The sequence below is a fragment of the Lolium rigidum genome, chromosome 2, assembly GCF_022539505.1.
Source record: "Lolium rigidum isolate FL_2022 chromosome 2, APGP_CSIRO_Lrig_0.1, whole genome shotgun sequence".
Taxonomy (NCBI): domain Eukaryota; kingdom Viridiplantae; phylum Streptophyta; class Magnoliopsida; order Poales; family Poaceae; genus Lolium; species Lolium rigidum.
In genome coordinates, this window is record NC_061509.1 from 280,607,835 (window position 1) to 280,619,061 (window position 11,227).

The 11,227-nt window shown below is 50.0% G+C and overlaps 1 pseudogene; it reads left to right on the top strand.

The window, feature by feature from the left end:
• The first annotated feature begins 737 nt into the window (after window positions 1-737).
• LOC124688931 lies at window positions 738-8,826 on the top strand (annotated as a pseudogene).
• The last annotated feature ends 2,401 nt before the right edge of the window (window positions 8,827-11,227 follow it).

The window sequence follows — 11,227 nt, forward strand, 5'->3', positions numbered from 1 at the left end:
TTTTCCACTAGTGGGAGGCGATGGATCGATGGATGGCGAGAGATTGCTGCTACGGGAAAGCGAACGGGACGCGCGCGGAGATTGCTTCACACGCGCGCTCATTGCCGCCGCGCCTCATGACAAGACATCTCCGCGTAGCTTTTCCTCCTGCTGCCACCGGCCGTCACCCTTGGTGTCATCCAACGACGACGAGGTAGTAACGACGACGACGAGGTAGTAACATGGCCGTCACCCTTGGAGGAAGATCAGATTGCCGCCCGTGTCGCCCTTGCGGATGAGTCAGGGGCGGGCAAACACGGTTTCACGGTTTGGCCGGTTTTAGCCTAGTTCGTTTTTTTACGTACACTGTCTCAGTTTTGTTGCCCACCCATGCGCGCGAGGGCCCTTCTTTTTAGATGTCTGCAGTTGCAAATAAAATTCTGATGCATGCATGTAAAAGATGGATCTGAGGAACTTAAGTTATTATTTTTGTTGCAGATCGATATATTCTGTAATATACTACATTGAAGTGCGGTCTGTCACATGGGTACAACCACCATTCACACTGACCGAGTGACCTGTGTCCATAGACATGTTGTCAAAGTTTAATTAAACGTTTCCATATTTTAGTGCAACTTTCCAAGTCTTCAACTCAATTAGTAGTAGTAGTTTTGTTTGCGGTAGTTACTTACCTTTCTTCTGCTATGTGAAACACCTCCAGCAAATCTCTAAGAACTGCCAAGAGCTTGCAGCTTTCAATGGCGGATCCAATGACCGCTGCTGTTGCAGTAGGATGGGGCCTGAAAGCCGTAGGATGGATCGCCTCGCCCATCATGTCTGAGATCTTCAAGAAAGGCTCCTCCTTCCTCGGCTTTGACGCATCGAAGAAGCTGAAGGAACTTGAGCCGAAGGTTTTATTGCTGGAGCGGGTGATGGAAGCCGTCGAGGAGAGCCCTGACAGGCCTCGTTTGGAGCAGCTGTTTAAGGATCTTAAGACGGCGTTCTATGAGGTGGAAGACATCTTGGATGACGTTGAGTATCACCGTCTTAAAAAGCAGATCCAAGATGGAAAGCTGAAGTCAGACGGTGATGTGCCTATACGCAAGAGGGATTGGGTGAAGAAGAAGCTCAGCTCTGCCATTCCAAGTTCCCCCTTAAAAGATCAGGTTTTTTTCTTGCCCACAGAACTTGAATGTGTTTTAATTTCTGTTAAGCCGACAACATTCTTGTGCCATCAAGGGTCTCTGGAGTTTATGCTCCACAGACCATATAGCCGGTTAGGCGGACAGCTCGTAGAAAACGCGAATTTTATCTCACTGTAGGGCATAACAATGGTCATGAATAACATTTTCCACGTCTTTAAAATATTTAGTTAGCTCGTGAAAGTTATATGGTCAATATCGGTTTTTGTTGACAGTATGTCAATTTCTAGAGAGTAAATTATATAAATCTACCATAATTAATTAATTGAGGCAGTGATTTCAGATCAGTACCATTTTTACTAATTTTTGCTAAAAACTACCATTTTTGCGTGACCAAAATCAGATCGCGCACCACTATTAGTACTTACCAAATGGCCATCTTCAGCCAGAAGTTGTGCGCCCCCACCTGCTTGCTCACCATGCACCGGAAGTTGCTCGCCCCCGGGTCATTGGTGCCACTATATCGTACGTCCGGATTGGATGCATCTTGTGCTTCTCCCTCCTCTGGCGGCATTAGAGCGCGGGGAACGGGATGGCGGTGACCGGTTTAGTGCGGCCCACACGAGCTCGTTCCAGTGCAGGCCAGTTCTTGTGTGCGGTGTGCCCCAGCACGTTCCACCCTCTCAGCTACAAGTGCATTTGCGATCTGGACGATGTTCTCCCCAAAGTAGGACGGCAAGTCCCTCATGCCTCACCGCGCTTTTCGTCAAACACCTTCCATGCATGCAGTCCCACGCTCGGAGCATGGATAACTCCACACAATGGCCCCGCGAACCTCTTTGAAAGCATCGCCGCCGATGCCTTCTCCGCCGCCCAGGCCGTGCCCTCGCACCCGCCGTTGCAGTCCATGCAGAGGTGTGTTGGCTCGCCTCCCCTGTCCACCACGGCGCACCATGTAGAGCAGCGTACGCACGCACGTGCAGGGCCGGATCTATTGGGTGTCCAGGGTGGTGGACCACCCTGAAATTTGTACTTTGCCTATATACCATAGAAAAAATAAAAATAAATACATTGTTGGACCACCCTCACATGTTGTGCTAGATCCACCATCGGCATGTAATTCAGCATAGCGCATTGGCGATGTTATAAAAGCGACAAGCAAATAACAAAGAACGACAAAGGAATACACAGCGGAGACACGAGATTTAACGTGGAAAACCCCTTCCAACATAGAAGGGGAAAAAACCACGGGTGCCAGCCAGCAAAACTTCACTATATCGGGGAGTGTTTACAAACGTTGTGGGTTATCTTAAAATCTGATAAACCCTAACCGGCGGCTTACAAGATGTATATATAGCCGGTTTCAACGATCTGTACCTCGCACCGCTCGTCAGAAGTTAGCCTCCCTTTAGTATATGAATTTGGATCACAATACAACAGGCGGCGTGAATGTGGCGGCCACGCAAAGCCACATGCTGCTTCTAGGCGCAGCCGGCCGGGATCACGGGTGGCAGAGCCGAACGCTTGGTGGCCGGTGTGAGCGTCACGACGCAACGGGTGCTAGAAAAGGGCGCGGCCGACCGGAGTGAAGCCAGCAGCACGGCCACAGCCGGAGATGAGCGCCGATGCGCGGTTGGAGCGGGCGAGATGATGTTCGTTTGGCCACGTCATGTCTAACGATGGGACACGGTGGTTAAAACGCTATCAACTAAGAATTTGCGCTATCTATTGCTCCTTGCCATAGAAGTAGCAGTTTTTAGCGAAAATTATCAAAAAATGGTATCGGACTGAAACCACTGTCCAATTGTGGTAGATTTACGTAATTTACTCATTTCTGGAACTTCGTATATTTCTTTAAAAAAGGGGTATAGTATATGAAATACACTTCATTCTTAATGATATTAATCGTCGTTGTTTGGATTTGTAGGAGAGTGGCATGTCAAAAAGTCAATTGAAAAACAGCTTTGAGAAGATAGAAAAGGTTATAAGTGATGCATGCGAAATTTTGGAACGGCTGAACTTGCCTCCCGCAACTGATCATAATTGGAGACAATTGGTTGCTGCCAATTCACGTAGTGCAGTCACTACTGCAGCTCCTCCGCTAAAAGTAATTGGTCGAGATGAGGATCGTGACAAGATCATAGCAATGCTCCATGACAAGGAAACCGATGGTCACGAAAGCACCAACATTGGTGTATGTTATTCTGTAATTGGCATTCATGGCATCGCTGGTTCTGGGAAATCAACTCTTGCACAGTATATTTGTGACCATGAGAAGAAAGACAAGGAAGAGGAGAAGGATGACCATTTTGACCTGATAATATGGATTCATGTTTCTCAGAAGTTTGATTTGCAAGCCATTTTCACAGAGATGCTTGAGGGGGCTACAGGGAGGGCATCCTCTGAATTCAAGAACCGTAATACTCTAAGAGAGAATCTGGTGAAGGAACTGCGTGGAAAACGGATTTTATTGGTACTAGATGATGTCTGGTATAATATTCGGGATGCAGGGCACCATGGCGAACTAGAACAGGTACTTTCTCCACTGGAGATTGCGAAGACTGGAACCAAGATACTGGTGACTAGTCGAAGCAAAGATGCATTGGTAGCTCTGGGTGCTGTGGGAGAGAGATGTATTCCAATATCTGATCTGAATTATGATGTCTTTCTTCAAATGTTCATGCACTATGCACTTCGAGGTGCAGTGGTACCTGGGCATGATGGAATAAAACTCCAAATGCTTGGGGATGAGATTGCAAAAAAGCTGAACAGATCACCTCTGGCAGCCAGAACAGTGGGTGCACAGCTATGCCTAAGGGGGCGTGCTCCAGTACAACCCCCCCCCCCCCCCCACCCAAACTTGTAGAGCCCATCCAAGCCCATATCCAAAACCATGTATATCCATGTATAGGTATACAGATCCACGTATAGGCGTGATGTAGTCTTCAATCTCTGTCCCGCACACAGCCCTGAGCCGCCCAACCTCGCCGCTGTCGACCGTCGTGCTTCTTAACTGCGGTCTGCCCACATCGTCATCTCCCATCGCCGTCGGTCGCACAAGCAGCCAGACATGTCCGGCAACAAGTCCGGCAGCAAGTCCGGCAATTTTTTTTTGCTCATACTTATCCGACAACAAGTCTGGCAACTCCCACTAGCCCACATTAAAATTTCGTCGCCCGGAACTATCGCCGGACATGTATCCGGACTGTCCGTCGCGTCAACGCGCCGCCGCCATGCCGTGCCGCCGCCCTGCGCGCATACGACCCTTGCCGGCACACAGCTACACGGCCATTCTGAGGTACGTGCCGGCCGGATCCACCTTGGAGTGCATAGTGCCTGGCCAGCACCACCACCGCCACCAGTCCGCCGTCCGCGACCATCGCCAGCGATAAACTGGTGTACGTATGTACTAGTATACATACATATGATAGAAAGGCGTATAATTTAGTTGGGCTATACGGATTTTGTAGTATTAATTATGAAGGGGTATCGGGCAATCTCAGCCGTTCTTGTGTTTGAGTTTGCCTAAGTTTGGGTTGAGTTTGAGGGGAGGGGGTTGTACCGGAGCAAACGCCATGCCTAAGACCGAATGTAGAATTTTGGAGAAGAACTAGAGACCGAGATCTTTTAAATGAGACAATGGGAGCTTTGTGGTGGAGCTACCAGCATCTTGATGAGCAGGTCAGGCGATGCTTTGCTTACTGTAGCATTTACCCCAGAAGATGTCGTTTGAAACGTAATGACTTAGTTCAGTTGTGGATGGCTGAAGGGTTTATAAAGACAACCAATGCTGAAGTGGAACCGGATGGTGTTGGTCAGGATTACTTTGATGAATTACTGTCAGCCTCATTTCTGCAGCTAGGGGAGAGACGAATGGAACATGGGTGTGAGGTTGATTACTTCACTGTTCATGACCTGCTGCGTGATTTAGCAGAGGAGGTCGCCATTATATTGGAGATTGCTTCAGAATCGATAAAGATTTCCGGGGAGAAGTTCCTCCAGATGTTCGTCATATGTTTGTTGGGAGTGGTGATAGAAAGATGCTTACTGAGAAAATATTTCAATTACAGAATTTGCGCACACTTATCATGGATTATGAATAGTAGATTGAATTAACTGATGAAAAATTCCTGGAACACATGTTCAAGAGGTTACAGAACTTGCGTGTGCTGGTTTTACGTTTCGGTGGAGTACTTAGTAGTGATGATGTCTTCTCACTCCTGGCATCTATTGGACTGTTAAAGCATCTACGGTATTTTTCTTTTCATATGAATGTACAAATGAAGCTTATTTTACCAGGCAGTATTACCAAGCTTTACCACATTCAGCAGCTAAATGTTTTAGGAGCCATGGGTATGGATTTTTCCGGAGCTAAACATATGTGTCACCTCATCAACTTGCAGCGTGTAAGCTCCGGTTTAGATTTTCCAAATATTGGTAGGCTTAAAAGGCTCCAAATATTAAAAGGCTTCATTGTCAAGAATAAACTGGGATATGAGATACGACAACTGAACCAACTAAACAAGCTTGAAGGCGAGCTGGCTATCCTAGATCTTCAGAACGTCAGAGGCAAGGAAGAGGCTATTAAAGCCAGTGTTGCACAAAAGGAACGGGTGACACAACTTGCATTTGTCTGGGGCGATAGGAGTTGCAGTCCAGAGGTTGAAGCGGAGGTGCTTGAGGGTCTTTGTCCGTCGAAGTATCTTCAGATACTCGAAATTAGAAATTACCAAGGTTCGACGTACCCAAATTGGATGGTGAGTAAGCACAACGGTGGCCCAGAGCATTTGCGTAATCTATGGCTCGACAACTGTAGCCGCCTGGAACCTGCTCCTGAACTTTTTGAGGTCTTTGTTCATCTTCGTTGGTTTATGTTAGAGATATATTTGGTATACGTACGGTTTAGGTAGTCTAGGATAGAGATAGATCTTGTGTCTTGTCTTGCACTCCAAGATGATCCCTGTACGCCTATATATACTCGCCCATGAGGCTCAATAATACAACATCCAACATATTTCGCATATCCCTCTCTATCCTTCAACATGGTATCAGAGCGGCACGCTCCTTGACCTAGCCGCCACAAGGTTTCCGCACCGCGCCGCCCCCGGGGAGATCGATCTCCATGATCTACTCCGGGGGCCGCGCAACCCGTATGAGGGTTCGTTCGCCGATCCGTTGATCCGCTGCCCTCGAGTCTTTTTTTTCCAATCTGTAGATTGGATTTCTTTTTGCGTCGCCGGTCGCTCGACCGGCGTTTTTCCTTTTTGGTTTACCGATCATAGATCGGATTGAGTCGCCCATCGCCGTTGTCCACTTGCGCCTCTACTCCGACAACGGCATCGACATGCACCGGCCATCAACCGCATGGCACAGCCGGACGTGCCGCACACGAGGCGCCCCTACGTGCGACGCAGCAGGCTGTTTCGCCTGCACGGTCTCCATCGCCGGTTCGTCTTCGCCGTCATCGCCAAGGACATCACCGACAACGTCGCCAACGACTCCGATCTGCGGCGCGTCGTCCACGCCATGGCACGTGTAGCGCCACCGTCGGTCTGATCAACCGACCCCGCACACGTCTACGCCAAGCACGTCCCCGAGCACGCGCCTACCACCGATCGAGCATCGGGTTGCCGCTGCGTCGCCCCTTCGGATCGCAGCGCCGCCGCCTTTGGTCCACGCTGCTAGCCAACGACGCGCCTTCTGAGGCGCGTACGTCGCTGGTGGCATCCCGCCGCTGCACCGACTCGCGCCCTGCAGCTACGCCGGCCCCTCAGGCCGTGGCGTCGCCGCACGCGGTCACCTTCGCCGTCCCCCGCGCATCGACGTCCGAGGCCACCACAGCGCCGCCCCTTCGGCGCGGGTCGCCTCCGTCTGCGCATGGTCTTCGTCACGCCGCTGGGTCTTCCTCGCCTACTTCGTGTACCGCCGCCGCGCCCCCACCCCAGGTCGCCGCTGGGCTCGCCAACCACTTCAGGTCGCGCTGGGCTCGCCGACCACCGCAACGCCCGTCTAGGCGTCTAGCATGACCACCCCTGGTCACCGCTGGGTTAGCCGCCTTCTACGTCTCCAACCGTCTCGACTTCGTCGCCCGTGTCATCGCCTCGTCCCCGTCTACACCACCTGCTACTCTACTCCGAGAACCGCGGGCAGCGTCGGCTTCTCTCCGTCGATCTGCGACCGCGACGCTTCCGGAGGCCTCCTCTGCTAGTCCCTCTGACATGGCGACAAGTTCATGATGGTCCCTGCCCCTCGCATGCCCGGTACTGGCAAGACCGGAAGTGCCTTCGTCCCCGACACGTTCCCGAGTCTGGCAAACTCGCGCCGGACGTCTCGTCTTCATCGGCTTCGACAACGTCTTCTTCGGCATCGCCTCACGACTGCCTCGACCGCGTCACCGACTTCTTCTATGTGTACTCGGTTCTGGCAAAATCGAAGTATGCCTTCGTCCCCGACGTGCGCCTGGTTCTGGCAAAACTAGGGCCGCACCTCGTCCTCGACGGCTCGGACTGCATCGACTTCGGCATCAACCATCTCCACGACTGCCTCGACGCGTCTCCGTCACTCTCCTCGCGCACTACGCGCTTGCGGCTACATCGACACCGGCACCCGCCCACGACATCGACCACGGCAATTCCTCGCGCGGCTCCCTCGACCAAGGCTGCAGCACCCACGCTCTCGGCTACCTCGACATCGGCATAAAGGGCTACCACCTCGCTTGCGCCTCACCAGCCTCCTCTCCAGTCCAAGCTGCCGCGACGCAACTCCGTCCACGACGCTCCCGCTACGACTGCGGGGGAGTGTCAGCCTTCTGGTTTCCACTTCGGTTTATCTCCAGTCTGACCGTCCGCGACGCTACTGTTGTTCACGTCACTACCGCTACGACTGCGGGGGAGTGTTAGAGATATATTTGGTATACGTACGGTTTAGGTAGTCTAGGATAGAGATAGATCTTGTGTCTTGTCTTGCACTCCAAGATGATCCCTGTACGCCTATATATACTCGCCCATGAGGCTCAATAATACAACATCCAACATATTCCGCATATCCCTCTCTATCCTTCAACAGTTTAGGCTTTGGTACAGCAGTTGGGACGCCTTGCCAGATAACATGGAGCAGCTGACGTTGCTCCAGGTACTAGACATCAATTGTTGCCCGAACATTCGTTTGCTTCCAGCATTACCCCAATCCCTTGAGAAGTTTCATCTGCGGGCTAGCAACGAGGAGTTCACAAGGTCCTGCTTAACAACTGGTGATCCAAACTGGCAAAAGATTCAACACATTTCAAAGAAAATCATTAGGCGGCGTGGTTAAGAGTGTCTTCCAGTTGCAGCAATAGGTTGGAAGGTAATACGCGCAAATGTTTTAAGAGGTTACTTAAGAGCCGTTACAATTCATCCTTACGTTCTTTCGTCAATTTTTATAGTACACGTCAGATAAATGCTGAAGAGTGAGGACGGGAACCGAAGAAGCTGTCTCACAGTCAAATCCGTCAGCCTTCCTGTCAATCGATATGCTTGACTGTACTGCGTTTGCTGGGTTTAAATTTTTTTGTTCTGCACGGTGGAATGATAAACTGTTAACTTCTTTATTTATTTACTGTTGGTTTGTAATAACGTGGAAGGATGGACACTGTATTTATGTGTGTGCTCTGGTTTGTAATCTTGTGAGAATATTTGCTTCATTTGATTAATTTCGGTTTAATTGCCATTTATGTCTGGGTATGCAGTTGGTGTTTCGTAAGAGCACACCTCAATATGTTTCTTCATCTCCAGGAGTAAGCCTCTCGGTTCAAACAAATGTCAGGTTCAGGGAAGTTTATTCATCTTCAGAAGTGATTTCCATACGCACTAATAAGTACTCTCTCATCGGTCCCTTTTAATTGATTTAAATGTACTACAAAATTATACTAAATTTGAGTCAATTAAAAGAGAGTGGACGCATCTTTTGCAAAACAAGCTGAACAATGAGCACGGAGACATGCATGAAAAGGTAGTTTGGTTGCACCGTCCTTTTGTTGCGTCAGTCTATATTTCATCCCAATTGAAAGCGTAGCTGCGCTCTTTGGATAGATCGAGGGCACCCTTCCGCGACCGCCGGTTCGAAGCTCGAACCTTTATCTGTGACTAGTAATTGAGCACGTGCACATGCACGTCTAATGCAATGGCTCAATTAAATGCATATATAACTAAATACTAACCACAAAATGCATATATAACTAAATATTAAATGCACGTCTAATGAAATGGCTCAATTAAATGCATATATAATAAAGTACATATATAACAATATGTATTCAAATAATTTGAGCTAACCCCTAAGTTTATGGCAACTACCGTAAGATCAAAAAAAAATCAGAATCAACAGAGCAACGGCCCCTCTTCCATCCTTTTTACAGAAAACAAAAGAACATATTTTCGGAAGAATTACAGTCTAGTTGATTATTGAAGTGGTAAATCACTTGTTATCACTATAACCTGAAAAGATCTGAGAGGTTTAAAGATTATTGCATGTCGATCTTACTTGATTTCAGAAATAAAAAGTAACTCGATCTTGCTTGATACTATCCTAACATATATAGGAAGAACTCTGACCACAAGAAAAAATTGCAGATCATTCTTCCATGCTAAATACCCACAGAACAATTGTTGCCAAAATAGAGCTGCTTTGAAGATTCTTATATGTTGTTCCTAGTTGATGCCAGAAATAAAAGAATAACTCTTACTTGGCAGTCTCAGAACTAAAGAACTAAAGAAGTACTCTGACTTCTAGCAAAATTTGTAGGTCCTTCATTCAGCGGATCTCGCGACCTCGACGCCTCCAGGTCGCGGTAGTACTGTGACTCGCGTCGCGCGAATGCGCGGCTTCAGCCCGCGGTGGAGGAAGTGGTACGACCGGCGTATTCGGGCAGCGTCGGAGGTCCGGCGGTGAGCTTGCACGCGGGGTGGATCCAGCTCCGCCAACCCTCCCTCCACCGCGGCCTCCTCGATCTCCGCCGGACACCGTGACGCTTGCGGGCGCGGGGGACGGAAGTGGCTAAGAATTTGCTCGTCGGTGGGAGCGGATTGCTCGTCGGCGGGAGCGGAAGCGGTAGAGAGATGGGTGCGGTTTGACCCCCATCCGCGGCCACCGAACGTGATATATAGTGGCCGGCTACGGGTTTCGGTTGCAGCTTGGAAAAATTATCCGGGCTAGACCACCGATGTGGTGTCTGGCCTGGCCAAAAAAACGGCCGAAAACCCTATATTGATTCAACTTGTCATATGCGGACCAATATGGAAGTTCTGCTAGAGATACTCTTAGGCAATGTTGCCTAGCCATGATGGCAAGTGATCGTTTAGAACAAAAGAAGAAACATCAAAATTTGGGTGCCACTCTACTTCGAGCCTCGCGGCGCAACTAGGGGTGACTTCTTAGATCGTGCTCTAATTAACAAACGGCAAAACAGAGTTTCTAGATAGAAAGGAAGACCACAGACCAGGCATCGCACGAACAGCAAAACAGAGTTTCTGAACAGCACGAGCTTTAATAGATCCTCGTGCGAACCGCGCGTTTCCTGCAAATTCCTCCTCTGTTTTCCTTGGCAGCTTAGCGTGTCCCGGCGTAAGCACCTGACCTGTGGTAATCGCAGAATCGACAAGTACTCGGCGAGGTACCATGGAGAAAATTGCTGACGTGATCGCCGTGGAAGCTCGAGCGTCAAGCACGGACTGCGACTGGACCGAGCTTCCTGCAGACCTGCTCGTTCGTATCTTCGGCACGATGCAGATTCCGGATCTCTTCAGCTGCGGCGGAGTCTGCCGCTCATGGCGCCGCGGCCACCTGGAGACCCGCCGGTTCACGCTGTGCTCGCCGCATCAGAGCCCCTGCCTGGTCTACTCCGCGGCCGACCGTGACGACGGCACGGCCACGCTACACCACCTATCCACGGACAGGCTCTACCATGTCGCCCTTCCCGAACCTGCTTTCCGCTCACGGTACGTCATGGGCTCCGCCCACGGCTGGCTCATCACCGCCGACGAGCGGTCCAATCTCATCCTCGTCAACCCCATAACCGGCGTTCAGATCTTCATGCCGCCACCGGAAACCATGTCCAATGTCGAGCTCCG